Below are 27752 nucleotides of genomic sequence, written 5' to 3' on the forward strand. Positions count from 1 at the left end.
CTTTCCTTCTTTCCTTCCTTCCTTCCTTCCTTCCTTCCTTCCGCAGCACACACCCCCCCTCTGTTTTTGGTCTAGCAGGCCTCAGGGAAGCCTCCTAGAAGCCCCCCCTTTTTTCTCCCATCCCTCCCTCCCTCTTTCTTTCTTTCTTTCTTCCTTTCTTTCTTCTTCCTTCCTTCTTTCTTTCTTTCTTTCTTTTTCTTTCTTCTTTCTTTCTTTCTTATTTATTTCTCCCTTCCCTCCCTTCTTTTCTCCTATCCATCCCTTTCTTTTTCTTTACTTATTTATTTCTCCCTTCCCTCCCTTTTTTTCTCCCATCCCTCCCTTTCTTTCTTTACTTATTTATTTCTCCCTTCCCTCCATTTTTTTCTCCGATCCCTCCCCCTTCCTTCCTTCCACAGCACTGCCCCCCTTGTTCCTATCATCACGCAGCACAGCTGATCGTCTGACCGCGAGCTGCACTGGCTGCCTATTGGTCTCCGGATACGCTTCAAGGTGCTAGTCGTCACTTATAAAGCCCTACAAGGTATTGGACCTGGGTACTTGAGAGACCGCCTCCTGCCGATTACCTCCCAAAGACCCATTAGATCCCACAGGGTTGGCCTCCTCCGGGTTCCGTCTACCAGCCAATGCCGACTGTCAACTACCCGGAGGAGGGCCTTCTCTATGGCTGCTCCGGCCCTCTGGAACGATCGCCCTGTGGAGATTCGGACCCTCACCACCCTTCAGGCTTTCCGTAAAGCCGTTAAGACCTGGCTGTTCCAGCAGGCCTGGGGCTGATGAGTTCCCAGCCCCACTCGAACTGGTGTGCTTGTTGAGACCTTTTAAATTGGTTCTGTATTGTTGTCTGTTTTTGTTGCCTTCCCTTTTGTATTGCCCCCCCCTTCCCTTTCGGTTTTGTTAGCCGCCCTGAGTCCCTCGGGAATAGGGCGGCATACAAGTTGAATAAAAGATTAAGATTAAGATTTAGTTTATTTGTATGCCGCCCTTCTCCGGGAGGGACTCAGGGCGGCGAACAACTCAAGGGGGAAAAAGGGAACATAAAACACAATACACGTGATTAAAATAAACAAGAATCATACAACCATACAAGTCGAGAGGGGAGGGGAACTCATCAACCCCAGGCCTGCCGGCACAGCCTCAAACCTTTATTTTTTTTTAACTTTCTTAAGCATTTTTTTACTACCGGCTCGGGCAAACGGTAGCATGTTTTACTACCGTTTCAGGCGGTCCGAACCGGTAGCATTTCATCCCTGCTACAAGATACCTTCCGACAGTGTTAATCTGTATTTACCCTGTTTCCCTGAATATAAGGCCTCCTCAGATAATAAGCCCAATCAGGCTTTGGAGCGCATGCACTAAAATAAGCCCCTCCCCTGAGAATAAGCCCTCCCCGAAAATATTGCAACACAGCAGCAGCCAAGAGGTGACCACGCTCTCCGCCTCCTGCGCCTCAAAAATAATAAGACCTCCCCGAAAATAAGACCAAGTGCTTATTTCGGAGGGGCAAAAGAAAATAAGACCCAGTCTTGTTTTCGGGGAAAACGCGGTAATGACTGTCCTTTCCTGGAAGGATTAGAAATCTCCAGATGTTGCCACGCGACTTTGACTCTGCCTGATGAGTGTGGCCATGTAACAACATCTGGTTCCTCCCTGGTTCCATTTAGCCCAACAGATTTTTTTTTTCTCAAACCAGACCATCAAATTCAGCCGGGAGGAAGGCAAAAGATATATTTATGTACTCACGCGCAATCTCGGGTGAAGGCTGTAATGGAAGGGGGCCGTTTCTCCGACGTTAATTCGGGCAGGATGTGTGACGAGTTTCAGGGCTGCCTTCATGTAAAAACAACCTAGAAATATCTTTTAAACAAACAAACAAACAAAAAAGACAAAGGGGAAAAAATAGAAAAGATTTATTTATTTATGCATTTATCCAGCCACAAACCACCGTATTTTTCAGAGTATAAAACGCACCTTTTTCCCTCAAAAAAGAGGCTGAAAATCTGGGTGCGTCTTATACACCGAATACAGCATTCCCCCCCCCCCCGAAGCCCCGTCCCCTCACCAAAATGGCCATGCATAGCCTGCAGGAGGCTTTCAGAGAGCTCCTGGGGAGGGCAGAAATGAGCAAATAATGGGTTGTTTTTTGCCCCCACCCCCAGCCCCTAGCAGCACTCGATAAGCCTCCATAAGGCTATGCATGCAATTTTTTTGACAAAAAATGAGCCCATTTTTGTGAAAAATGGGCCATATTTTGCTCATTTTTGCCCCCCCAGGAACACTCTGCAAGCCCCCCCCCCCAAAAGGCTATTTATGCCTTTAAAAAAAATGGGCCTGTTTTCATGAAAATGGGCCGTTTTGGGGGGGGGGGGTTTCCAGAGTGCAAAAACTTTTTTTTCCCTTTTGGAAAGCTCTTTAACTGATTGATGAGAATGAGATTGATCAAGTGCTGTGCCAGCAGAAAGAAAATCTTAGGTGCTGCAGATTGTCAGCAATTTCCTTCTCCAGCACATGGATAAATACACCTGGAAACATCTACGTACCTACCTATCTCTCTCCTTACCTACCTATTGTATTTTTTTCTCTCTCTCTATCCCTCTACCTACCTACCTACCTACCTACCTATCTACCTACCTACCTACTCTCTCTCTCCCTACCTATCTACCATATTTTTTCTCTCTCTTTCTATTTCTCTCTCTCTATTCTTCTACCTACCTACCTACGTACACACTCTCTCTCCCTACCTACTGTATTTCTCTCTCTCTCCCTCTACCTACCTACCTACCTACTCTCTCTCTCCCTACCTATCTACTATATTTCTCTCTCTCTTTCTATTTCTCTCTCTCTATTCCTCTGCCTACCTACCTATACACACACTCTCTCTCTTCCTACCTACCTACTGTATTTCTCTCTCTCTCTATCCCTCTACCTACCTACCTACCTACCTACCTACCTACTCTCTCTCTCTCTCCCTACCTATCTACTATATTTCTCTTTCTCTTTCTCTCTCTCTATTCCTCTACCTACCTATCTACCTACCTACCTACACACACACACTCTCTCCCTACCTACCTACTGTATTTCTTTCTCTCTCTCTCTTTCCCTCTACCTACCTACCTACACACACTCTCTCTCTCTCTCCCTACATACCTACTGTATTTCTCTCTCTTTTTCTCCCTCTCTATCCCTGTATCCCTCTATCTACCTTTTTAATTTGCCTCTTCAAAACCTTGGTGCGTCTTATACTCTGAAAAATATGGTATGTAGCTCTGGGCAGCGTACAATTTCTGTTCTTAAGCGAGACGGTTGCTAAGTGAGTTTTGCCCCACTTTGCAACCTTTCCTGCCATCGTCGTGAGGTGAATCACTGCAGTGGTTAGGTTCGTAGCAGGGCGGTGCAGCGAATCTGGCTTCCCCATCGACTTTGCTTGTCAAGATAGTCACAAAGGGGGGATCACATGACCTCGGGGCACAGCAACTGCCATAAGTACTCGGGGCAGGCGGGCGGGCACATAGATATAGATTAGATTAGATTTATTTAGCTTGTATGCCGCCCTACTCCCGGGGGACTCAGGGCAGCTAACAATAAGAAGGGGAAAGGGGTACAAAAATAAAAACAACAAATTAAAAATTCAGCAACAGTCATAACATTGAATGGGGCTGGATAATTCAACAGCCCCAGGCCTGCCGGAACAGCCAGTTGCTTTGCGGAAGGCCGGAAGGGTAGTAAGGGTCCAGATCTCAACGGGGAGATCATTCCATAGGGTCGGAGCAGCCACAGAGAAGGCCCTCCCCCGGGGAGTCGCCAGCCGGCAGATGGAATCCAGAGGAGGCCTAGTCTGTGGGATTTAATAGGTCTTTGGGAGGTAATTGGCAGGAGGCGGTCTCTCAGGTAACCAGGTCCGATACCATGTAGGGCTTTAAAAGTAACAACTAGCACCTTGAAGCGTGTCCGGAGACCAATGGGAAGCCAGTGCAGCTCGCGGAGGATAGGTGTAACGTGGGTGTACCGAGGTGCACCCACAATTGCTCGTGCGGCTGCATTCTGGACTAGCTGATATAGATTAGATAGAAGATAGACAGACAGACAGACAGAGATAGAGAGGTAGGTAGGTAGGTAGGTAGGTAGGTAGGTAGATAGATAGATAGATAGATAGATAGAAGATAGACAGACAGACAGAGATAGAGAGGTAGGTAGGTAGGTACATAGAGATAGATAGATAGATAGATAGATAGATAGATAGATAGATAGATAGATAGATAGATAGGCAGGCAGGCAGGCAGGCAGGCAGGCAGGCAGGCAGGCAGGCAGGCAGGCAGGCAGGCAGGCAGACAGACAGACAGACAGACAGACAGACAGAGATAGAGGTATGTATGTAGGTAGGTAGGTACATAGATATAGAGATAGATAGATATAGATTTTGCAGGCGTCATCTGTGTTCCTCTCATCCACATTCTTGTTAAACAAGAGAATTTCCTTCCTTGAACTCAGCCGTAAAAACGCAAGCAGCTAAAATACAATTGAAAGGAAAACGACCAAGAACCACTGCGAAGGGAGGTGAAACACCCATTGTCCAAAAAGGTTTAGACTCGGTTGTGATGGCAAGCCGAGGACAACCCCGATCATTCCCTTCCTAAGGAAGGCAACCCACACTATACTTGCTGTTGCTCTCTTGCACCAATACTAAACTCCACTCCGCCTGCAATGCACAACGAGGCTGCCTATTTTGCACCGAGCGCGGAATGACAACTATGCGGAGCATTTGGCCTGCAGGAGCCAGGGAACGTAGGGGTCACCAGCAGCCCTAAGGCCCACTTAGAAGAAAGAAAACAAAACGTTAACCTTTCCCTCCTTTAGCAAAGATTTAAATCCTTAATGAGCTTTGGATGGGGAGAGTAGAAAGATCGAACCCTTCGTGATGGGCTGTAGACATTCTCAGCTTTTATCATCTTCGGGGGGGGGGGGGGGAAGAGCTATTTATTGTCCAAGATGACCGGTGGCTACAAGCTGGGGATGAGATGACAGGCCTCGTCCTGCGGAATGGATGAAGAGTCCAAAACCCCACGGAGAATTCAAAAAGAGAGAAAGCGAAGATGTTTAGACACTAGAAAGAGAAAAATCAACAAAGACTTTCAACCTTCAGACATGGCAACCGTGCTTCCCTGAGGCTACGTCTCAATAAATATCTTAACATGAATTACAGTCGCACAATTGGCAAGAAAACCCTTGGGAATCTATCCCAAAAGAAAACTCGAGGGAGGATAAACACGCTGATGTTCGGGCGCGAGGCAAACGGGCTCATTTATGACGGTTCGCAGCGGAGGGGGGGGGGGTCGTGCGACCCGCTTTTGCGACCTTCTGGCAAGCAAAGTTCAATGGGGAAGCCAGATTCACTTAACCACCGTGTTACTAATCTAACAACTGCAGCGATTCACTTAACAATGGCAGCTAGAAAGATTGTGAAATGGAGCAAAACTCACTAAATTAATTTCTCACTTAGCAGCCTGTATTCTCAGCTCAATTGTGGTTGAAGTCAAGGACTATGTACATACACATATCTATCTATCTACATCTAATTATCCATCTATATAACTATCTATCATCCATATGTATGTATGTATGTATGTATGTATCTATCATCTATCTATCTATCTATCTATCTATCTATCTATCTATCTATCTATCTATCTATCTATCTATCTCTACCTACCTACCTACCTACCTACCTACCTACCTACCTACCTACCTACCTACCTATCTATCTATCTATCTATCTATCTATCTATCTATCTATCTCTACCTATCTATCTATCCATCTATCTATCTATATCTATATCTATCCATCCATCCATTTATCTATCTATATCCATCCATCCATCCATCCATCCATCCATCCATCTCCATCCATCTATCTACCCATCTCTTTATATATCTCTATCTGATCTATCGATCTTTCTACCTCTAACTCTCAACCTACCTACCTATCATCTCTCTCTAACTCTCGACCTACCTACCTATCATATCTATCTATCCATCCATCCATCCATCCCATCCATCTATCTCCATCAATCTATCTACCCATATCTATCTATCTATCTATCTATCTATCTATCTATCTATCTATCTATCTATCTATCCATCCATCATCTCTAACTCTCGACCTACCTACCTACCTATCATATCTATCTATCTATCTATCATCTATCTATCTATCTATCTATCTATCTATCTATCTATCTATCTATCTATCTATCGTCTATCTATCTGTATATCTCTCTTCATGTATCTCTCTCTCCCTCCCACCCTCTCTCTCCATCCATCCATCCATCACCATCCATCCAATCTTGCTATCGATCGATCGATCTGGCTATCTATCTATCTATCATCTATCTATCTATCATCTATCTATCTATCTATCTATCTATCTATCATCTATCTATCTATCTATCTATCTATCATCTATCTATCTATCTATCTATCTATCTATCATCTATCTATCTATCTATCTATCTATCTATCTATCTATCTATCTATCTATCTATCACTGTGAATAATTTTGGAGTCTATATCCTGAAGACACCCGCCCCCCATATCACATGATGCTATGGGAAGTTAGCACCTACCCCTCTGCTAGAAAAATGAGATATTTTAGGAAATATTAAAAGGGCAGAATATTTCCCCTAAAAGGGAAGCAGAATCTCAGACCCCCACCTTTGTCAATGGGACATTAAACGCCTGAGCCAGTCTACTCTACACAACAAAAATTTACCAACCCTTCAGGCACAGCCGTAATAGGAATTGCCCAAAGCTGTTTAATTACATCATCACCCAGCAAGAGTCAACCAAGCATGGGACTCAGGACAGCCTGCAGAGTTGCCCCTGCATGGCCCCATGGGAGTCTGACAACCAATCAGAAGACAAGCTCAAATTCAAAAGCCCAGAGAGCATAAAACCCCAGGCACTTTCAGCATCTCTCCACTTTTTCTTTTTTTGGCTAAGGTACAATTTCTCTTTCTCTGCTCAGTGATTGGGGAGAGAGTCAAAGTCACACCTAATGGGCTTGACTGAGTTGAAAAACTGAAGGCAACCAAGCCTAGGAAGCGTGGCTAAAGACTCTAAAATAATTCAGTCGCCAGGCAGACGAACATAAAGTTGAACCCTGCATCGGTTCTCCAAGCAGTGGACAGGAGAAGGACATTTCTTTCAACAGTGGCATGCAAATTATCTCAGCATTTTTAGAGCAACTAAACAACGAAACTCAAAGAGATCGCGTTTCATTTTTTTCCCCACAACCCTGGCACAAAAACTAGCCTGAACATAAAAAAAAAAACTATTTATTGAACAGCTTCCAAGCTTATTCACAACGGAGGTAAACATCTCCCATTAGTGTGTAAAGGCTTCGATGGAAAATGTAAGACTGAAATCTCACAGGGCCTTTTAGGGAACTGTTTCGGCTCCTTCTTCCAAGTCGTAGTGGAAAAACTATCGTGGATAAAATCCGCCCCCACAACTCCAAATCCACGCAAAGTTTCTTTTCTTGAAGGAAAGGTTAATTACTCTGCCGGTCGTCGCCGAAATGTCTCTTTAAAGAAATAACAAGTCCTCCTGAAAGTTAATTAAGGAGAAATTGTAGGAATACTTTAAAAAAAAAATAGAGATATCTTGGAAAACACTGGATTTACAATTAAAGCAAGACAACACCGTTAAATGCCATACCATTATATTCCCAATTGACCCAGGGCACCTTAGGCGTGGATTAAGCAAAACACACAGAATTAACAAGTTATCTCAGCACTAAGTGTAAATTCATTTCCTTAATAATCACAGCCTCGTTGCAGTTTTTAATTCCGTTTAGGATTTGTTTGTTTTTTAACATTTAATTTTGAAAGCTCTCTCGAATGAACGGCACAATCAATGGAATTGTCCTGACCTAGGCTTCCTCAAAACGTACAAAGCAGATTCTTGGTCCCGACAAAACTCCTTTTATTAAATGAATGTGAATTCCTCTCCTTCACCTTCAGCAAAGGCCTGGCAAACAGTCTTTCAAAGGTGGATTTATGACCACAGACCTTATCTAGCTTGGAAAGCTGCCATGGGAATATTTTCCAAACACAGTGCTGTGCAAGGAAAGGCTGGGCACAGAGTCTCTGAGATTCACGGACAGATCTTCACACTCCTGAAACAAATCTTAACGAATGAATGAATGGTTTCCTGCAAAAGCCCACTCCCCCTTCGCTCCTCTTTTATTTCCTAGGGGAGGGTCCAATCACCGTCCATCTGTGGCTTTACTCCCAAGTCGACCCTGATTTCTTAGCTGTTCTTTTCTTCTGGCAGCTCTGCGCATGCGCACACTGGGAACAGGCTCCAGCTGTTCCTCTGCCTCACTGCTGTCTCGTTCCGAAGGCAGCTGAGAGCTGCCAGATGGTCCTGGCCCCCTCTCTGCCTCCGACACAGAGCCCTCGTCCGAGCCTTCCCCAGCCTCCAGGACTGTCCCGTGTTCCTCCCCAACCTCCTCACTGTCCGGCTCTGCTGCCAGCTCTGCTGGCCGCTGGCGGGTCACAACAGGAATATTCCAAGCAACGCAATGGTCAATTACAGGATTTTCCCAACTGGGAATTCAGCAGGCTGCGTATTTCAAATATTTTTATTTCTAGCGAAAGAAAAATATTTCAGATATGTAGACTTTGGCGCTGGGAAAATGCTGCAAACCTTACGTCCAAATCACTTCAATTCTAATGAAACAAATATTACAGCAGGACAAAGTCACTTTGGGAGAAATTATATCTTCTTAGGTAGATTCTCCATTAGAGCAAAGGTAAAACTGACATTCCTAATTTACCCATTTCACGTCACAAGGATAATATCCACTCAACGCGAACATGGATTTTAAAGAGCGGCGTGCAAACAAAATTTCGTTTAATGTATTCCGATTAGTGTGTAATCAAAGCAGCGGTGGGTTTCACTTATTCTTACCCCCGGTTCGCCCAGCGTGCACACGCTCGCTTTGCGCGCACATGGGTCTGTGCATGAGCCGATTTCTGCGTGTGTGCTTTGCTCACGCGCATGCCTTCTGTGCATGTGCCCGGCCTCAAGTACGTGGCTAAATAGGATGGCATAGAGCTGGGGGAGGGGGGCAGGCCCTCCTGTGATCTCTGCAACCGGTTCGTCCGATCCAGTCTAAACCGGCTGAATACCACCTCTGATTTAAAGTCTCAATAAAGTTATTCTAAGCCTTCTAAGTCTAAATAAAGTGAAAACTAGAGAGGGTCCCTTCTGGGACCTTTAAAATGTTCTCATTTTTTTGCAGAGGATCAACCTGATTGTAGTTCTACCCTCGGTGTTCCAAGGTCATTCTCACACACTATTACAAATAATAAATCCAGCAAATGGGCAAATCAAATAGTGATATGAACTGCTGACTGCAGAGGAATCTTGGAGGGGAGAGGGGGATCCTTAAACTAAATCAATTGGCCTCAAGAGAACAAGGACTTGTTTAAGGCAGTCCTAACTGGCAAATTCAATCTTAGACAGGTATTTGGAGGGGCCTGGAACATGTTTAAAGAAAGAAAGAATGTGTGTCTCTTTCCCAGAATGCTGTCAGCATCATTAGGAGTCAGCATTCAAAGAAGGGGTGAAATTCAGCAGGTTCTGACAGGTTCTGGAGAACCGGTAGCGGAAATTTTGAGTAGTTCGGAGAACCGGCAAATACTACCTCTGGCTGGCCCCAGAGCGGGGTGGGAATGGAGATTTTGCAATATCCTTCCACCAGGAGTGGGGAGGGAATGGGGATTTTGCAGTATCCTTCCCCTGGAGTGGGGAGGGAATGGGGATTTTGCAGTATCCTTCCCCTGGAGTGGGGAGGGAATGGGGATTTTGCAGTATCCTTCCCCTGGAGTGGGGAGGGAATGGGGATTTTGCAGTATCCTTCTCCTGGAGTGGGAAGGGAATGGGGATTTTGCAGTATCTTTCCCCTGGAGTGGGGAAGGAATGGAGAATTTGCAGTATCCTTCCCCTGGAGTGGGGAGGGAATGGGGATTTTGCAGTATCCTTCCCCTAGAGTGGGAAGGGAATTGGGATTTTGCAGTATCCTTCCCCTGGAGTGGGGAGGGAATGGAGAATTTGCAGTATCCTTCCACCAGGAGTGGGGAGGGAATGGGGATTTTGCAGTATCCTTCCCCTGGAGTGGTGAGGGAATGGGGATTTTGCAGTATCCTTCCACTGGAGTGGGGAGGGAATGGGGATTTTGCAGTATCCTTCCACCAGGAGTGGGGAGGGAATGGGGATTTTGCAGTATCCTTCCCCTGGAGTGGGGAGGGAATGGAGATTTTGCAGTATCCTTCCACCAGGAGTGGGGAGGGAATGGGGATTTTGCAATATCCTTCGCCTGGAGAGGGGAGGGAATGGAGATTTTGCAGTATTCTTCCACTGGAGTGGGGAGGGAATGGAGAATTTGCAGAGGGAATGGGGATTTTGCAGTATCTTTCCACTGGAGTGGGGAAGGAATGGGGATTTTGCTGTATCCTTCCCCTGGAGTGGGGAAGGAATGGGGATTTTGCTGTATCCTTTCCCTGGAGTGGGGAGGGAATGGAGAATTTGCAGTTAAGACATTATCCCGAGAAACGCATATTCGCCGTCATGTGTGAGAAAAAGGGGTGAACGGCATGTGCAGAAAATGATGGGGAAAAACACCAATCTGTGCAAGCATCAACAACTATTCAGAGGGATACCTTTTAACCTTACTATTCTGAAGAGGAATTCCAGAGATGGAAATTGCCTCTACCAAGCAGGGAATTAGACCCACTCTATAATCATGACTAAAATAACCTTCAGTTCAGTGATGGATTCCAGGCGATCCGGTCCGGTCGTACCGGTGGTAGCCGGGAGCAGCGGCCACCGTACCTGTACGGTGGCTCGTTTGGCCCACCCACCCGCGTTCCTTACCTGTTTTTGAAGCAACCAGGGCAATTGCGCATGCACCCACAGCATGTGGCACCCGCATGACCCCCGCCGAGCAGCTGCGTGTCGCAGGACAGTGGCTTGCGCAAGCGTACGCAGCCCGCGTGCCCGACGAGGACAGCCGGCCCCGTGCGCAGCATACCGATTGCGATGGGAGCCGTAACCCACCACTGCTTCAGTTGATGAATCCAAGAAAGCAGCAATCTCCAAAAACAGGTTGCAAAACAAACACTTCCATCCAGCCTCATTACGGGAAGATATCTCATTTCAGCAGCCACCTCAAGGCACGGATACGGCTTTTGGCTTGAATGTCCCTTCTGGGGCCAATAATAATAGAAATGAAATCTGACTTCAGTTTTTCACCTCCGCAAAGTTGCTGTTGTTTTTGTTATAAGAAGTAAGATTATACCCTAATTTCACTGCAAAAGGAAGTCAGTATAGTATTCCCCCCAAACATCAGGCAGATACAACTTTGGTCCTTTTTTTCTTCCTAATTTACATCCTTATAGAAAAGTATTAAAATTATTTGGTGGCAAATGTTATCATATGTTAACGGCCATTTATTTTATACTAGCCAGGGTGGGGGAAACATGGGGGGGGGTGTTGCCCACACATTACATTATGGGTGTGTGTGCTTTTGGCACAAAACGACAAAAAGGTTAGACATCACTACTTTATACAATTTTAGACAAATGGTTATTCAATCTCTTCTTAAAGACTTCCAGTGTTGGGGCATTCACAACGTCTGGTGGCAACTTCTGTTCCACTGATTAATTGTTCTCACTGTCAGGACATTTCTCCGTAGTTCTAAGTTGCTTCTCTCCTTGATTAGTTTCCACCCATTGCTTCTTGTTTTACCTTCAGGTGCCTTGGAAAATAATTTGACTCCCTCTTCTTTGTGGCAGCCCCGGAGATATTGGAAGACTGCTATCATGTCTCCCCTGGTCCTTCTTTTCATTAAATTAGACATACCCAATTCCAGCAACTAACTGTTGGTAATGTTATGTCAAGGGGCAGGAAGGAGAAAGGGGGGGAAACATGCCTTATGAGGTGCCAAATGGCATTTTCTGATTCCTCTAATCGGGGATGGTGCACTTGAAGAATAGAAAGACTGACCACTGGTGGGTTCTGGCTCCCGTCGTAATGGGTATGCTGCGTACGGGGCCGGGCATCCTCGTCGGGCACGTACGCGGTGCACGCACGCGCACGCCACTGTCCTATGACATCCAGCTGCTTGGCGGGGGTCACACAGGCGCCGGAGGTAAGGAACACAGGTGGGTGGGCCAAACGAGCCACCGTACCAGTATGGTGGCCGTTGCTCACGGCTACCCGCGGTACAGCTGTACCGGCCCTTACCTCCTGGAACCCACCACTGAGACTGACCGTAGTAAAGGCTCTCTTGATGTCTTGAAAAACGACACAGAGGAGAGAGAGAGAGAGTGATGAAAGGAATTTGAGGAGTCGGCGAACAAAGCCACCCTAAAATGCTGCCGGAAGATATTCACGGCACACCCCGTGTATTTTGGCCGCCTTAGAAAAGAAAACAATCATTCCCCAGAAATCGTTATGAAAATAAACATGCCCGGCCCTTGATTCGAAACAATTAAGATGTGTTTTGCTGGTGCCAAGCTGTGCTGTCAACAGTCTGGGCTGCCCTTGGGTTGAGGCTACGAGTGAACGGGGGAAAAGTTATAAACATTTGATAGACCTTTCAATTAAAATAAAAAGCACCCTCTACTCTCCCTCCCTTTCCCCCTCTCTTTCTCTCTCCTCTTCCTTCTCTCTCTTCTGCCTCTTTCTCTCTTCTCTCTCCATTCTTCTCCTTTCTTTTCTGTCTCTTCTTTCCCTCTCTTCTCTCTCTTTCTTTTCTCTTTTCTTTTCTCTCTCTCCTCTTCTCTCTTCTCCTTCTTTTCTCTCTCTCCTCTCCTTTCTTCTCTCTATCTCCTCTTTCTTTTTTTCTTTCTTTTCTCTCCTCTTCTCTCTCTCTCTCTCTCTCTCTCTCTCTCTTTCTTTCTTTCTCTCTCTCCTCTCTTTTCTATCTTCCTTCTTTTTCTTCTGCCTCTTTCTCTCTCCTTTCTTCTCTCTCTTTCTCTCCATTCTTTTCCTTTCTTTTCTGTCTCTTCTTTCCCTCTCTTCTCTCTCTTTCTTTTCTCTTTTCTTTTCTCTCTCTCGTCTTCTCTTTTGTTCTCTCTTTCTCTTCTCTCTCTCCTCTCTCCTTTCTTCTCTCTATCTCTTCTTTTCTCTTTCTTTCTCTTCTTCTTTTTCTCCTTTCTTTTCTCTCATCTCTTCTTTCTTCTTTTTCTCTCTTCTTCTCTTTCTCTCTCCTTTCTTCTCTCTCTTTCTTCTCCTGTTTTTTCTCTTCTTTCTCTCTCTTCTCTTTCTTTTCTCTTTTTTCTCTTTTCTTTTCTATCTCTCCTGTTCTCTTTTCTCTCTCTTTTCTCTCCTTTCTTCTATCTCCTCTTTCTTTTCTTCTTCCTTCTTTCTCTTCTTTTTCTCCTTTCTTTTCTCTCTCATCTCTTCTTTCTTCTCTTTCTCTCCCCTCCTCTCTCTCTCTCTCTCTCCTTTCTTCTCTCTTTCTCTCTCTCCTCTTTCTTCTCTCTCTCTTGAATGGTCACTAAGTGAACTGTTGTAAGTCAAGGACTACCCGTAGACCCAAGGCTGGGAAAACAATTATTTATTCGTGATTTCCAGCCGTGAGAAGGGGCTACAGCTGCTATTGTTCAGCAGCTGCTGTGACAGGAAATGACAAATTTGTAGCCCAGGCCCTTATTTGCACACCTCCTATTTCCAGTTATTATTCTTACAATAAGCCACGGCTATGGGAAATATATATATATATATATATATATATATATATATATATATATATATATATATATATATATATATATATATATATATATATATATATATATATGCTTATTGGCTTTGTTCTGTCCTCCTCCTCGGTGACACTTTGAACCGACCCTTTAGACGGCAGAGCAAGAAGCAGGTCAAAGGAAGACTTTTGGGAAGGGAGCTCAAAGTTCCCTTCTTTGCAGGCCAATTTTTTCCCCTCCCAGGCATAAAGATCGTCCCCCCCCCCTCTCTCTCTCCCTCCCTCCCTCTCTTCTCTCTATCTCTCTCTCCCTCCCTCCCTCTCTTCTCTCTCTCTCTCTCTCTCTCTCTCCCTCTCTTCTCTCTCTCTCTCTCTCTCTCTCTCCCTCCCTCTCTTCTCTCTCTCTCTGAAATCCAAACAGGAAATGATAAAATATCTCAAGGAAAATAGTTTCCAATTAGGCCAGAAATGAATGCAACGCTTAGAGAAATAAGCAAAAGAGCGGGGGGGGGGGGCGGATCGGTCACGAAAAATATGAATCTCGCAGGAGGACGAGCCACAAATATACCGTATTCCCCCGAAAATAAGACAAGGACAATCATGTTACTAATCTAACAACTGCAGTGATTCACTTAACAACAGTGGCTAGAAAGGTTGTTAAATGGGGCAAAACTCAACAAATTTCTCACTTAGCAGCAGGTATTCTGGGCTCAATTGTGGTCATGTCAAGGACTACACACACAAACACACACACACACACATCTATATATCTAATTATCTATCTATATCTCTATCTATCTACCTATCCATCTATCTATCCATCCATCTCTCTCTTTCCCTTCCCCTCTATCTGTCATCCATATCTATCATCTATCACTCTATCTATCTCATCTTTATCTATCTATCATCTGTCTGTTTGTCTATCTATCTATTTATCTATCTGTCATCTATCATATCTATCTATCTATCTATCTCTACCTATCTATCTATCTATCCATCCATCTCTCTTTCCCTCCTCCCCTCTCTCTCTATCTGTCATCCATATCTATCTATCTATCTATCTATCTATCTATCTATCTATCTATCTATCTATCATCTAATCATCTACCATCTATTACTCTATCTATCTCATCTACCATCTATCACTCTATCTATCTATCATCTGTCTGTCTGTCTATCTATTTATCTATCTGTCATCTATATCTATCTATCTATCTATCTATCTATCTATCTATCTATCTATCTATCTATCTATCTATCTATCTATCATCTATCTATCTATTTAAAGTCACAACCCCTGGTATGCCCAAATATGGGAGGAAGGTCACACTTCCACTCTCTGTCTTCGGCTCGTCACAAGAGACCATCCAGACAGAAACCCAATATTTTTTACTGTTGCCTTTTTGTTATATTTGTTATATTTATGCTATGCTATGCTATGCTATGCTATGCTATGCTATGCTATGCTATGCTATCTATCTATCTATCTATCTATCTATCTATCTATCTGTCATCTATCATCTATATCTATCTATCTATTCATCCATCCATCCCTCTCTTTCCCTCCCTCCCTCTCCTTCTGTCATCCATATCTATCTATCTATCTATCCATCCATCCATCCATCCATCCATCCATCCATCCATCTATCATCCATCCATCCATCCATCCATCCATCCATCCATCCATCCATCTATCTATGGAAAGAGACAGACAGACAGACAGACAGAGTTAGCTGAAATATGTGTAAAATACTCGGGATAAATCTGGCTCCAAAGAATTCTGGGTTTATTCTCATTTTATTTTCAACTTTCCACAAGACTAGGCCACCGTCTTTGAGACACTAAGTTAGGATGGCACCAGAATAAGATGATGAAAGTAGTAGAAAAAAATAGCAACTGTCCCCACTGTTATTTCTAAGCTTGTTAGAAACAATGGGATTTTTCAATGTCTGGTCCATGACAGCTGCTCCATCTATAGCTAGATAGGACTTCAAACAAGAAAAAGAACATTTTCCAATATGGTATAATAGAGCCTGCACTGTCACAAAACACAGGAATTGATTGTTTCCAGAAAAAGAGCAGAGCCAATCTTATTTTTCCCCCCAAGGGAACCTGTTTGATCGCCAAAAATTTCAACCTTTGAAACCGCTGTGATACAAAAGTACTTTTTATCTTAAGATCCTTGCTAAACAACCTGTATTAAAAGACCTTCCCACGGTAATCTGCTGGGGAGATTTGCTATTTAAACGCCACAACAGAAATTCAAACGGCACCCCTGTGTTGGAAGAAATGTCCATCTGGGTTCAGTTCCAAGTGGGGGAAAAGACACCAGATTCATGGATGTTGCTTGGAAAGATGGTTTATTGATGGACAGGATCACATGGCTTGAGATGCTGGGTGGGGGGGAGAGGAAGAGATGCTGAGAGTTTGCAATGGATGGCTGTGAAGGTTGGACCATAAGGAAGGCTGAGCGCCAAAGAATGGAGGCCTTTGAACTCTGGTGCTGGAGAAGGAGACTCCTGCATTGAGTCCCTTGGACTGCAAGGCCATCCAACCGGTCAGTCCTAGAGGAGATCAACCCTGACTGCTCTTTAGAAGGCCAGATCCTGAAGATGAAACTCAAATCCTTTGGCCACCTGATGAGAAGGAAGAAGGACTCCCTGGAGAAGAGCCTCATTCTGGGAACGATGGAGGGCAAAAGAAGGGGACGGCAGAGAAGGAGGTGGCTGGATGGAGTCACCAAAGCAACAGGCGTGAGCTTCGATGGACTCCAGAGGATGGGAGAAGACAGGAAGGCCTGGAGGAACGTTGTCCATGGAATCGCGATGGGTCGGACACGACTTCGCAACTAACAACATGCTGACAATGCCTGGGGTTCTGCTGATTAGTTGTCAGACTCCCATGGGGTCATGCAGGGATAACATTGCAGGTTGTATTTCGAGTCCCAAGCTTGGTTGAGCCTTGCTGGGTGATGTAATCTTCCCAGGTGCCATGTGGTGAGATAAGTAGAGGGCTAATCCTACCTCTGTTGGATCCTGGGTGAGGGCATTTGCCTATGAATAGACCTAGCTAGCTCTTTATCTCTTAAGTGCTGAAGATCTGCTGTGGGCTATTGAGGAAGGTGGAGGCTATTAAAATGAGCCTGTTTCCTGCCTTAAAAAAAACATGTTTCTCCATTTCTCATCCGGGGCAATATAATATTCTGCTTTTTTTAATATTTCCTAGTATATTTCATTTTTCTAGGAGAAGGAGTGGGTGTTAACTTCCCACACCCGTAGTGCACATTTTAAAATATATATAATTAGGCGTGACCCGACAAAAGCGTGCCGACAAAACCACGTTGCTAAAACCGCGACATCATCAACGGGCCGACAACAGCGTGTCAACAAAAGGACGATTTAAATTCAGGTAAGGGTTAGGTTTAGGGTTAGGTTTAGGGTTGGGTTTAGGGTTAGGGTTAGCGTTACGTTTAGGGTTAGGATTAGCGTTACGTTTAGGGTGAGCGTTAGCATTAGGTTTAGGGTGAGCGTTAGCATTAGGTTTAGGGTTAGGTTTACAGCGCGCTTCTGTCGCTGCCCTGTTGTCGGCGCGATTCAGCGCTCATTCGTCGGCGCGGTTTAGAACTCGCGGTTTTGTCACTGTGGTTTAGTCGGGCACGGTTTTGTCGGTCGACCTTTTGACGGTGAACCATAATTAGGAAGTTGTTGTAAGCAGGAATGTCACTGCTTGTCTGTTCCTGCTCCCATATGGAATTTAAAACGCGACACAGACAGCCCTTCACCTGCAATGCTTCGCTTAGGGACCCTTCAAAGTTACACGGGCAGCGAAAAAACTAATTTAGGATTGTGTTTCAAACTTATGACAGTTGCAACTTCCCCATGGTCGCCACTCTCGCCAATGTGGGACCCAGATTCCCTTAACAACCATGTCACTAACTGAACAATTGCAGCGATTCACTCAGTGACTGTGCCAAGAATGGTCGTAAAATGGAAGCACTTAACTCACTTAACGAATATCTTGCATAGCAACAGAAATTTTGGGCTCGATTGTGGTCGTACTTTGAGAGCTAGGATTATCAATGGGGAAGCCAGATTCACTTTACAACTGGGTTACTAACTTAGTATTTACCGAGCAAAATTAGTATTTATATAGTATAGTATTTATATAGTATAGTATTTATATAGTATAGTATTTATATAGTATAGTATTTATATAGTATAGTATTTATATAGTATTTATATAGTATTTATATAGCAAAATATCTTTTTTTTCCTCTCCCCACCCCTTCTGAACCAGTCCCACAATCTTGGCCTCGGAGTTCAAAGGAAAGTTAAGAGAATTTGGATTTCAATGCTTGCCAGAAGAAGGAAAAAACGCACTGTTTGAACAATCCACTGTAATCAATAGGACGCATTGTTCCTCCACTGTCGCTTTCCTTTGTGTGAGTCATTGCCGTATTGTTCCAATAACGGCCTAATGGAAAGCATGATGTGTCTCGGAGCCCGAGGGGCCACTCGGTCATCCCTGGAAACCAAATCTCCTCCTCCTTCTCTTCCTCCTCCTCCTCAGTCTCCTCCAGAGGTGGTATTCAGCCTGTTCGGACCGGGGTCCCGAACCGGTGGTGGAAATTTTGTCCAATTCGGTGAACCAGTAGCGATGGCTGGCTGGCCACGCCCCCGAACAGGTCCCCCTGTCACCAGCTGCTCACCCCACCTGCTCACCGCTCACTCGCCCCGACACTTTGAATACCAGCTCTCAGAGAGGTGGCGGCTGGCCGCAGGCGCTGAAAAGACCTCCGGCCAGCGAAAAAGCTGCTACCGTCACCGCCATGTTCTTCGCGCATGCACATCCCATTGCCTTGCAAGTCACTTCACGACTGACGAAGGGAGGGCGTGGGTTGTTAGAGAAAAATCCTTTAAAAATGTCTACCTTTTCCTGCGGGCGTGGCTAGGTGGGGGGGCATGTGACTGAGTGGGCGTGGGCGTGAGTGCCATCAAGTTGGCCATGCCCACTCAGTCACATGCCCCCCCTCCACTTCTCCTCCTTCTCACAGTGATGATGTTACCTAGTTGGGTAATGAAATGTCTGCGGGAAAACAACCCAACTCAGAAAGCACCGAAGTCCTTCCAATCCTCGTCCTCCTCCTCCTCCTCTTCTTCCCCCTCTCCTACTTTCTGGAACTGATGATGTTCCCTAGTTAGGTCACGAAACGTCTGCAAGAAAACAACCCATTCCAGAGAGCCCCCAGGACTCTACAGTTCCACCCTGAGCTACGAATACTCTCTTCTAGCGGTATCCATTTATCTGCCAAACACATTTGACGCACCAATTATTCCCGCCAGATGCTTGTTTAACGGCTTCCAACCACCACACCCTTCTGACCGAGGTTTCCTTAGAAAGCAAGAAGCAAAGTCTTGGTCCCTGCAAAACCTCTTCTATTTACACGACTGTGAATTCCTTTCATTCGCAGTCCGCAAGGCTTAGCAAACAGTCTTCCCGAGGAATGTTTATCCACACGCACCTTATCTCGCTTGGCGAGCTGCCAAATAACTAGTTTCCCAACGCAGGGCAAGGCCAAACTTGGCACAGAGTCTCTTATAATCACAAACAGAACTTTCCACTCTTGAAACGACCGAAGGAACAAATTCTTTCCTGCAAAAGCCCCCTCCCCATCCCCTCCTTTTTTGTTTGGGAGGGGCCAATCCCCTCCAAGGTGTGGCTTTACTCCCAAGTCGACCCTGCTTTTTCTGAGTTGTTCTTGTCTTTTGGCAGCTCTGCGCATGTGCACACTGGGAACAGGCTCCAGCTGTTCCTCTGCCTCACTGCTGTCTATCTCCCTCTCTGCCTCCGACGCAGAGCCCTCGTCCGAGCTTTCCTCAGCCCCCGGGACTGGCCCACGTTCCTCCCCAACCTCCTCACTCTCCGACTCTGCTGCCAGCACCGCAGGCCGCTGGCGGGCCACAACACACACATTTACGTGACCTTTACTCATTCAGCAATATCAAGCCAACGGCACTATTTATCATGAAATACACCGTATTTCTTTTATTATCCCAATTATTTAGCCATTGCCTAGCAACCCCCGGGCCTGTTAAATCCAAGTGGAAAGATGGAACCTGACAAGACGCATTTTATAATCTTTAACATATTCATCTTTTTGCAACTCCCGGCGCAATGCAATGTCACTCAAGAGGTTACGGCTGTCACTCACTAATGATCCCATCCTTCCCCTCGTTTTCGCTGAAGCAAACTAATAGCAGGAATCTTTCCAAAGAGTTTACCCTAATTTTAGGAAATGGGCAGTTTCTGCTTGAAGGCCCCCTGGGGAGATCGCTTGGGGATATCTATTTTAATACCAGTAGTAGAGGGCGTGTAATCTTGCCACTTCTAGCTCTTCCATCCCCTGAAGCAGAGAGACCAAAGTATGTATTACAGAGAGCCCCTGATTTATAAAAAATCGCTTGGTGACTTGAAAGAGTTACAACGGCACTGAAAAAAGTGACTTACGACCGTTATCCGCATTTACGACCGTTGCAGCATCCCCCGCGCTCACGTAGTTAAAATTCAGACTCTTTGAAACTGGTTCGTATTTATGACGGTCATCGTGGTCCCCATTTGCAACCCCCACCTGACAAGCAAAGTCGACGGGGAAGCCAGATTCACTCAGCAACCGGGTTACCGACTTAACAACTCCAGGGCTTCACTTAACGACGGAGGCAAGAAAGGGTCTCAAAATGGGGCAGGACTCACTTAACGAGCGTTTTTTTAATCCCAGTAAGGGTAGGGCTAGCTGATGAGAGCTAAATAGCTTGAAATAGATCTATACTAGTCTCCCTTTATTTATTTATCAGCACAAATACAACACAAATGTAACAAAGGCAACAGTAAAAATATTGGGTTTCTGTCTGGATGGTCTCTTGTGACGAGCCGATAGACAGAGATAGGAAGCAGTAGGCTTCCTCCCATATTTGGGCATACCAGGGGTTGTGACACTTCATACATACATACATACATACATACATACATTCATTCATTAAAGGTGCTTTCATCACCAAGTTGCTTATCATTTAATAAGGATTCTGGCTATTAATACCGCAGGCCAGAAATGTTGCAGGACGAACCAACCGCCTAAATCTGGAGTGACGGGAGTTTTTTAAAAAACGCACTCCTATAAAAACAGATAACCTTTCATTTGCTTTTCCTCAAAGGCGCCTTTTTAAAAAACTTCTCCCGGGGGCTACAATTGATCTTGTCGTCTTTGGCGGTTAATTCCCTTCTTCTTCACTGAAATTACGTCCCACCGAAAGGTACTCATTTTGTTTTATTTATTTTGAACAGTTCGTAGGTCTCCCTTCCAAGTCGGGCAAACAATCCTTTTTTTGGGAGTGTGGCTTCAACAAGAGCAAGATTTCTTCTTGCCAAAAAGGTTCACCATCACTGGTGCATTTGCTCTCAAGTGTACATAAGGAGAATAAAATTCATTCATCAAGAATAAAAAGATTAAAAACACTTAGCGAGAGTCAAGGTTACTAATAAGCTGTCAAATTGTACTGGGAGACAAATAAAAACACTATAAATTGAACGATACAAGCAACATGGTTATACTCCTAAGTGGAGAGAGAGAAATACTAGGAAGAGAAGAATAATAGTAATACAGTCTTGGTGAATAGTTTGACAGTGTTGTGGGAATTAGTTGTTTAGCAGAGGGATGGCATTCAGGGAAAAGCTGTCCTTGTGTCTAGTTGTTGTGGTGTACAGTGCCCTAACGAAATTGGTTATTGTACAACATAAAAATAAAATAAAATTAAGACTTTAAGGCGAGCGAGATTCTTAAAACAAATAGAAAGAACTGAAATATAAAAAATGAGTACAAAACTTTAAAGCGAATATCAAACTGAAGGCTGGGGCAGGAACTTGGAAAAGGAATCTGCAACTTAGCTGTTGTACACTTATTTATTTCTTAAATGTTTTACGTTGCCCGGGCCCCCTTATAATGTGGCTCTGGGTGGCTTGCGTGTTATAAAACAAATAGGAAGCTAATTAAATAGATATTAAGACAGCAAGAATTCTACATGTGGAGCAATGGAAAAGCAAAGTAATTCCCACAATGGAAGAATAGCCGGAGCTAGCAGAGATGATCAAACTAACTGTTTTAATCCGAGAAAAGAATCCATCCAACTTTAATTTCTATTTGGAAACGCATCTAGATTTTGCGGGGAAAATGTTTTTTGACTTTGGGATTTGCGGATTTATGGTTTATACTATTTCTATGGCTAGTATATATCAAATATGCAAAAGTAAAAACTTGAGGCTGTAATTTCATTAGTTTTTTTCCCCCCCACAGCACTGAAAAGCTTTGGAAGTTAACTTTCCCCCCCCCTCCCCTCCCCCTTTCCCTTTTACACTCCTCTCTTCCCATTTTTCCATCCGCCACTATCTTTATTTTTCCATTTTTTTCTCTGTTCCAACTGTCTTTATTTTCAATTTTACTTTTGTATTTTGATCATCTCCATAAAATGAAACCACACACAAACATAAAATGGAGCAATGGGAACTTCCCTGCGAAGAGAAGAAAACGCTATCATAGTTTTCGCTTCTATTTTCTATTTTGGTTATCTCGATAAAATATATGTAAAATTTGAGCACTTAAAAAAATTTCCCATCTGCAGAAAATATTAGATGCTGCCTTTATTTTTTATTTTTTAATATTTTAATCTTAAATATTTATATTTATAATATCAATAAAATGGTAGATAGATAGATGGATGGATGGATGGATGGATGGATGGATAAATAGATGGACGGACAGACAGACACAGGTATAGTCAGATAGATAGATATATAGATATAGCCAGATATAGATAGATGGATGATGATAGATAGATAGATAGATAGATAGATAGATAGATAGATAGATGATAGATAGATAGCAAGATAGATAGATAGATAGATAGATAGATAGATAGATAGATAGATAGATAGATAGATTCATAGACAGACAGACAGACAGACAAATAGATAGATAGATTCATAGACAGACAGACAGACAAATAGATAGACAGATATAGTCAGATAGATAGATAGATAGATAGATAGATAGATAGATAGATAGATATAGCCAGATCGATTGATCAATAGCAAGATAAATAAATAGATGGATGGATGGATGGATGGATGGATGGATGGATGGATGGATGGATGGATGGATGGATGGATAGTTGGACACATATATAGTCAGACAGATAGATATATAGATATAGCCAGATATAGATAGATAGATAGATAGATAGATAGATAGATAGATAGATGATAGATAGATAGATAGATAGATAGATAGATAGATAGATAGACAGATGATAGATAGATGATAGATAGATAGCCAGATCGATTGATCAATAGCAAGATAAATAAATAAATAGATAGATAGATAGATAGATATAGATAGAAGATAGATAGATAGATAGACAGACAGACAGACAGACAGATGATAGATAGATAGCCAGATCGATTGATCAATAGCAAGATAAATAGATAGATAGATAGACAGACAGACAGACAGACAGATGATAGATAGATGATAGATAGATAGCCAGATCGATTGATCAATAGCAAGATAAATAAATAGATATAGATGATAGATAGATAGATAGATAGATAGATAGATAGACAGACAGACAGACAGACAGATGATAGATAGATGATAGATAGCCAGATCGATTGATCAATAGCAAGATAGATAGATAGATAGATAGATAGATAGATAGATAGATAGACAGACAGATGATAGATAGATGATAGATAGCCAGATCGATTGATCAATAGCAAGATAGATAGATAGATAGATAGATAGATAGATGATAGATAGATAGATAGATAGATAGATAGATAGATAGATAGATAGATAGATAGATGATAGAAAGGAAGAAAGCCAGATAGACAGACAGACAGACGATAGGTGATAGATAGAAAGAAAGCCAGGTAGATAGATAGATAGATAGATAGATAGATAGATAGATAGATAGATAGATAGATAGATAGATAGATAGATAGAGATAGATAGATAGATAGATAGATAGATAGATAGGAAGAAAGCCAGATAGACAGACAGACAGACAGAGATAGAGATATATGGAGATTAGATACAGAGAGAGAGATATACAGATGTAAATAATTGAGCAGTAGGATCTCCCCTGCATGCAGAAGAAAGCAGATGCCTTCCAGCTTCTATTGAAAACAGCCTTTGCGTTTTGGGTACGCTGTTCGTTTTCCAGCTTACCCCAATCTTGCAGGTCAAAGAACGGCTTGACTTCCGGTCTCCAAAGATTCCTGAAGAAATCTACAGACCTCCATCTAAAATCCCTTTCATGCATTCCTCCTCCTCCTCCTCCGGCAAGCCCAGCAGAGACTGTCGGCGCACATCATCCGCGTATCCGTATCCGAGGCCAGCAAGGGAGGAAGTGTGCAGAGCGGCGGGTGCCAAAAAAGCCGAGCCGCGAAGCCCAGGGCTGGAATTTGGGAAACCCAAAATAGAAGCGGCTCAGCAAACCTTCACAGCTCCTTCTCCTCTGCGCTGGCAGAGGCCGAGAAGCAAATCAGATGGGCAACTGCCCCAGTTTTACTCGAGCCAGCCTTTTCTGAAGAGAGCAGAAGGGAGGCCAAGAATTGCAGGGATAAAGGATGGAGCTGCAGTCCCTCTTCGTCGGAAAAGGAAACCCCTGACATGGCACTCAAAAAGCGAGTTCAAAAATCACGGCAAAGAACTGAGGTAAAGGCAAAGGTTCCCCTCACACATATGTGCTAGTCGTTCCTGACTCTAGGGGGCGGTTCTCATCTCCGTTTCAAAGCCGAAGAGCCAGCGCTGTCCGAAGACGTCTCCGGGGTCATGTGGCCGGCATGACTCAACACTGAAGGCGCACGAAACATTATTCCCTTAGGAATAGGGATAGGGAAGAGTAGAGTAGAATAGTGTTGAGTAGAGTAGACCAGTAAAGTAGAGTAGAACCAGTAGAGAAGAGTAGAGTGGAGTAGAGTAGAGTAGAGTAGAGTAGGGTAGGGTAGGGTAGGGTAGAGTAGAGTAGAGTAGAGTAGAGTAGAATGTTGGAAGGGACATCACGACGTACATAGAGATTTTTATATTCCATCGGTGTTTATATATTCTCTTTACAATTCTTACAGGAGTTATGGATTTCTTAAGCGTGCGAGATAGCAAAAATAATTATTCTACGTTTAAAAAAAAAAGAATTAAACCAGACTTACAGCCATCTTCTTACTTTCAATTGCTGAAACAGTAGCAATCAATATAATGGAAAAGCTAACGCATTTTCATTTGATATCCTCAAGGATTGATCATTTATCAATTAGACTGAAAGGTATATTCAGTAAATAACAAAGTATTTTTTTCAGGTATCCTTCCTGTTACATGTAGTACAAAAAACGCCTACATTATGCATTTAATAATAATCCAATTGGTTAATGGAAAAAGGGTCTTTAAAAAAAAAATCACCTTCGTTTGCAGCTCATTAAAAAAAAAAAACTTTGAAATTGCTTCCTCTTTACTCCGATATAGTTTAATGTGCTCTGGGCCACATTTTTCTCATTGCCAATTTAGGAGCGCATGTGGGCGCATTCAGAGATCTTACAGTAGCATTAAAACCAGCACCAGAAACAACATCGGCCAAGCCAACTCATCACACAGAAAATGAAAATTTATAGCCCCAGGGCATTTAATTTCAAGAATTTCCTTGGACATAATAGAAGTTAACCTTTGTCAAAAAGCGGATGTGCATGAGCTCACGGACAGTGTGTCAAAAAGAAACAGCAAGCAGCAAAAATTTGCACCCACAGCATTATTTTGCAACACACACAAACACAGAGAGAGCGTACGGAACACTGTTCCCTTCCCACCAAAGGTGGTCCCTATTTTTCTACTTGTATTTTTACGTGCTTTTGAACTGCTAGGTTGGCAGAAGCTGGGACAGGTAATGGGAGCTCACCCCGTAATGCAGCGCTAGGGATTCGAACCGCCGAACTGCCGAGCTTTCTGATCGACAAACTCAGCGTCTTAGCCACTGAGTCACCGCTAATTTTTATTTTTATTTCGCTGCCTCCAAAATAGCCAAAAACCAACAGACATCAAGTCTACCGCCAATTGAAGCCCTCATAATGCGAATGCTGGGGATTTTACAGCCAAATCTGTACTATAATGGCTGGGTTCGCACCCAGCTTGGAAAACGAAACAGACTCATTACATGGAAGCCCAGCCAATAGCCAGCGTATCCTGGCAGGGAAATCTCCTGTCGCTTGGCAAAATTAGCCCTGAAGACAGATCCCAAACCACATTCTAAGACAAGCAAGGCCGTCTTAAGCAAATTGTTGTGTTATTTGAAGTTGAAAACCCACAACTAAAATTTCGTTCTGGTTTTCGTGCAATGGGCTTATCCCGTAGGTAACAAGGGATCTCCAAACCTGGCCACTTTAAGCCATAACGCAGAAAATAGAGTAGACTAGCATAGCGTAGAGTAGAACCAGTAGAGTAGAGTAGAGTAGAGTAGAACCAGTAGAGAAGAGAAGAGTAGAATAGAGTAGAACTAGTAAGAGTAGAAAGAGTAGAGTAGAGTAGAGTAGAACCAGTAGAGTAGAACCAGTAGAGTAGAGTAGAACCAGTGGAGTGGAGTGGAGTGGAGTGGAGTAGAGTAGAGTAGAGTAGAACCAGTAGCGTAGAGTAGAACCAGTGGAGTGAAGTGGAGTGGAGTGGAGTGGAGTGGAGTAGAGTAGAGTAGAGTAGAGTAGAACCAGTAGAGTAGAGTAGAACCAGTGGAGTGGAGTGGAGTGGAGTGGAGTGGAGTGGAGTGGAGTAGAGTAGAGTAGAGTAGAGTAGAGTAGAGTAGAGTAGAGTAGAGTAGAGTAGAGTAGAGTAGAACCAGTAGAGTAGAGTAGAACCAATGGAGTGGAGTGGAGTGGAGTGGAGTGGAGTGGAGTGGAGTGGAGTGGAGTGGAGTAGAGTAGAGTAGAGTAGAGTAGAGTAGAGTAGAGTAGAGTAGAGTAGAGTAGAGTAGAATGTTGGAAGGGACCTTAGAAGTCTTCTAGTCCAACCCCCTGCTTAGGCAGGGAACCCTACACCACTTCAGACAAATGGTTATCCAACATCCCCTTAAAAACTTCCACTGTTGGACCATTCACAATTTCTGGAGGCAAGTTGTTCCACTGATTAATTGTTCTAACTGTCAGGAAATTTTGCTTCTCTCCTTGATGAGTTTCCACCCGTTACTTCTTGTTGTACCCTCAGGTGCTTTGGAGAATAGTTTGACTCCCTCTTCTTTGTGGCAGCCCCTGAGATATTAGAAGACTGCTATTATGTCTCCCCTAGTCCTTCTTTTCATTAAACTAGACACACCCAGTTCCTGCAACCGTTCCTCATATGTTTTAGCCTCCAGTCCCCTAATCCTCTTTCTTGCTCTTCTCTGCACTCTTTCTAGAGTCTCCACATCTTTTCTACATCGTAGCAACCAAAACTGGATGCCGTATTCCAAGTGTGGCCTTACCAAGGCCTTATAAAGCGGTATTAACACTTGACGTGATCTTGATCCTTGTTTATGCAGCCTATGATTATACATCATAGAATAAGACTTGGAAGGGACCTTGGAGGTCTTCTAGTCCAACCCCGCTGCTCGAGCAAGGAGAACCTGTGAACATCAGCTCCCAGAATGCCTCAGGCAGCCGCTATTTCAAGCTGAAGTCCACAAGTGGCCAATTTTGGAGACCCCCTGAGGCACAACCATCCTTCTCCTCCTAAGCTGTGTTGTTACTAGATGTCCTACCTGAACTGGTGGAGGTTGCGTTCTACTAGGTGAGATTTCACTCCAAGGAAGCCGAAACCTGGATTGAGGTGGGACGCAGGTGGTGAACTAATGAAAACATAAACTACAGGGAATAGGTGAACACCTGCAATTCAAGTTTGGGACCTGGTCTCCATAGCAACCAC

The 27752-nt window shown here is 43.9% G+C and overlaps 1 protein-coding gene across 6 annotated transcripts in view; it reads right to left on the reverse strand.

The window, feature by feature from the left end:
• APBB2 (amyloid beta precursor protein binding family B member 2) overlaps window positions 1-27752 on the reverse strand; it is a 96384-nt gene that overhangs the window by 57939 nt on the left and 10693 nt on the right. For all 6 annotated transcript variants that reach the window (XM_032224193.1, XM_032224198.1, XM_032224192.1 and 3 more), the window contains exon 2: window positions 1744-1857. The gene's annotated coding sequence lies outside the window, so the exon portion shown is untranslated. The remainder of the gene's footprint in view (window positions 1-1743; window positions 1858-27752) is intronic.

Source organism: Thamnophis elegans, chromosome 9, assembly GCF_009769535.1.
Source record: "Thamnophis elegans isolate rThaEle1 chromosome 9, rThaEle1.pri, whole genome shotgun sequence".
NCBI classification, from domain to species: Eukaryota; Metazoa; Chordata; class Lepidosauria; order Squamata; family Colubridae; genus Thamnophis; species Thamnophis elegans.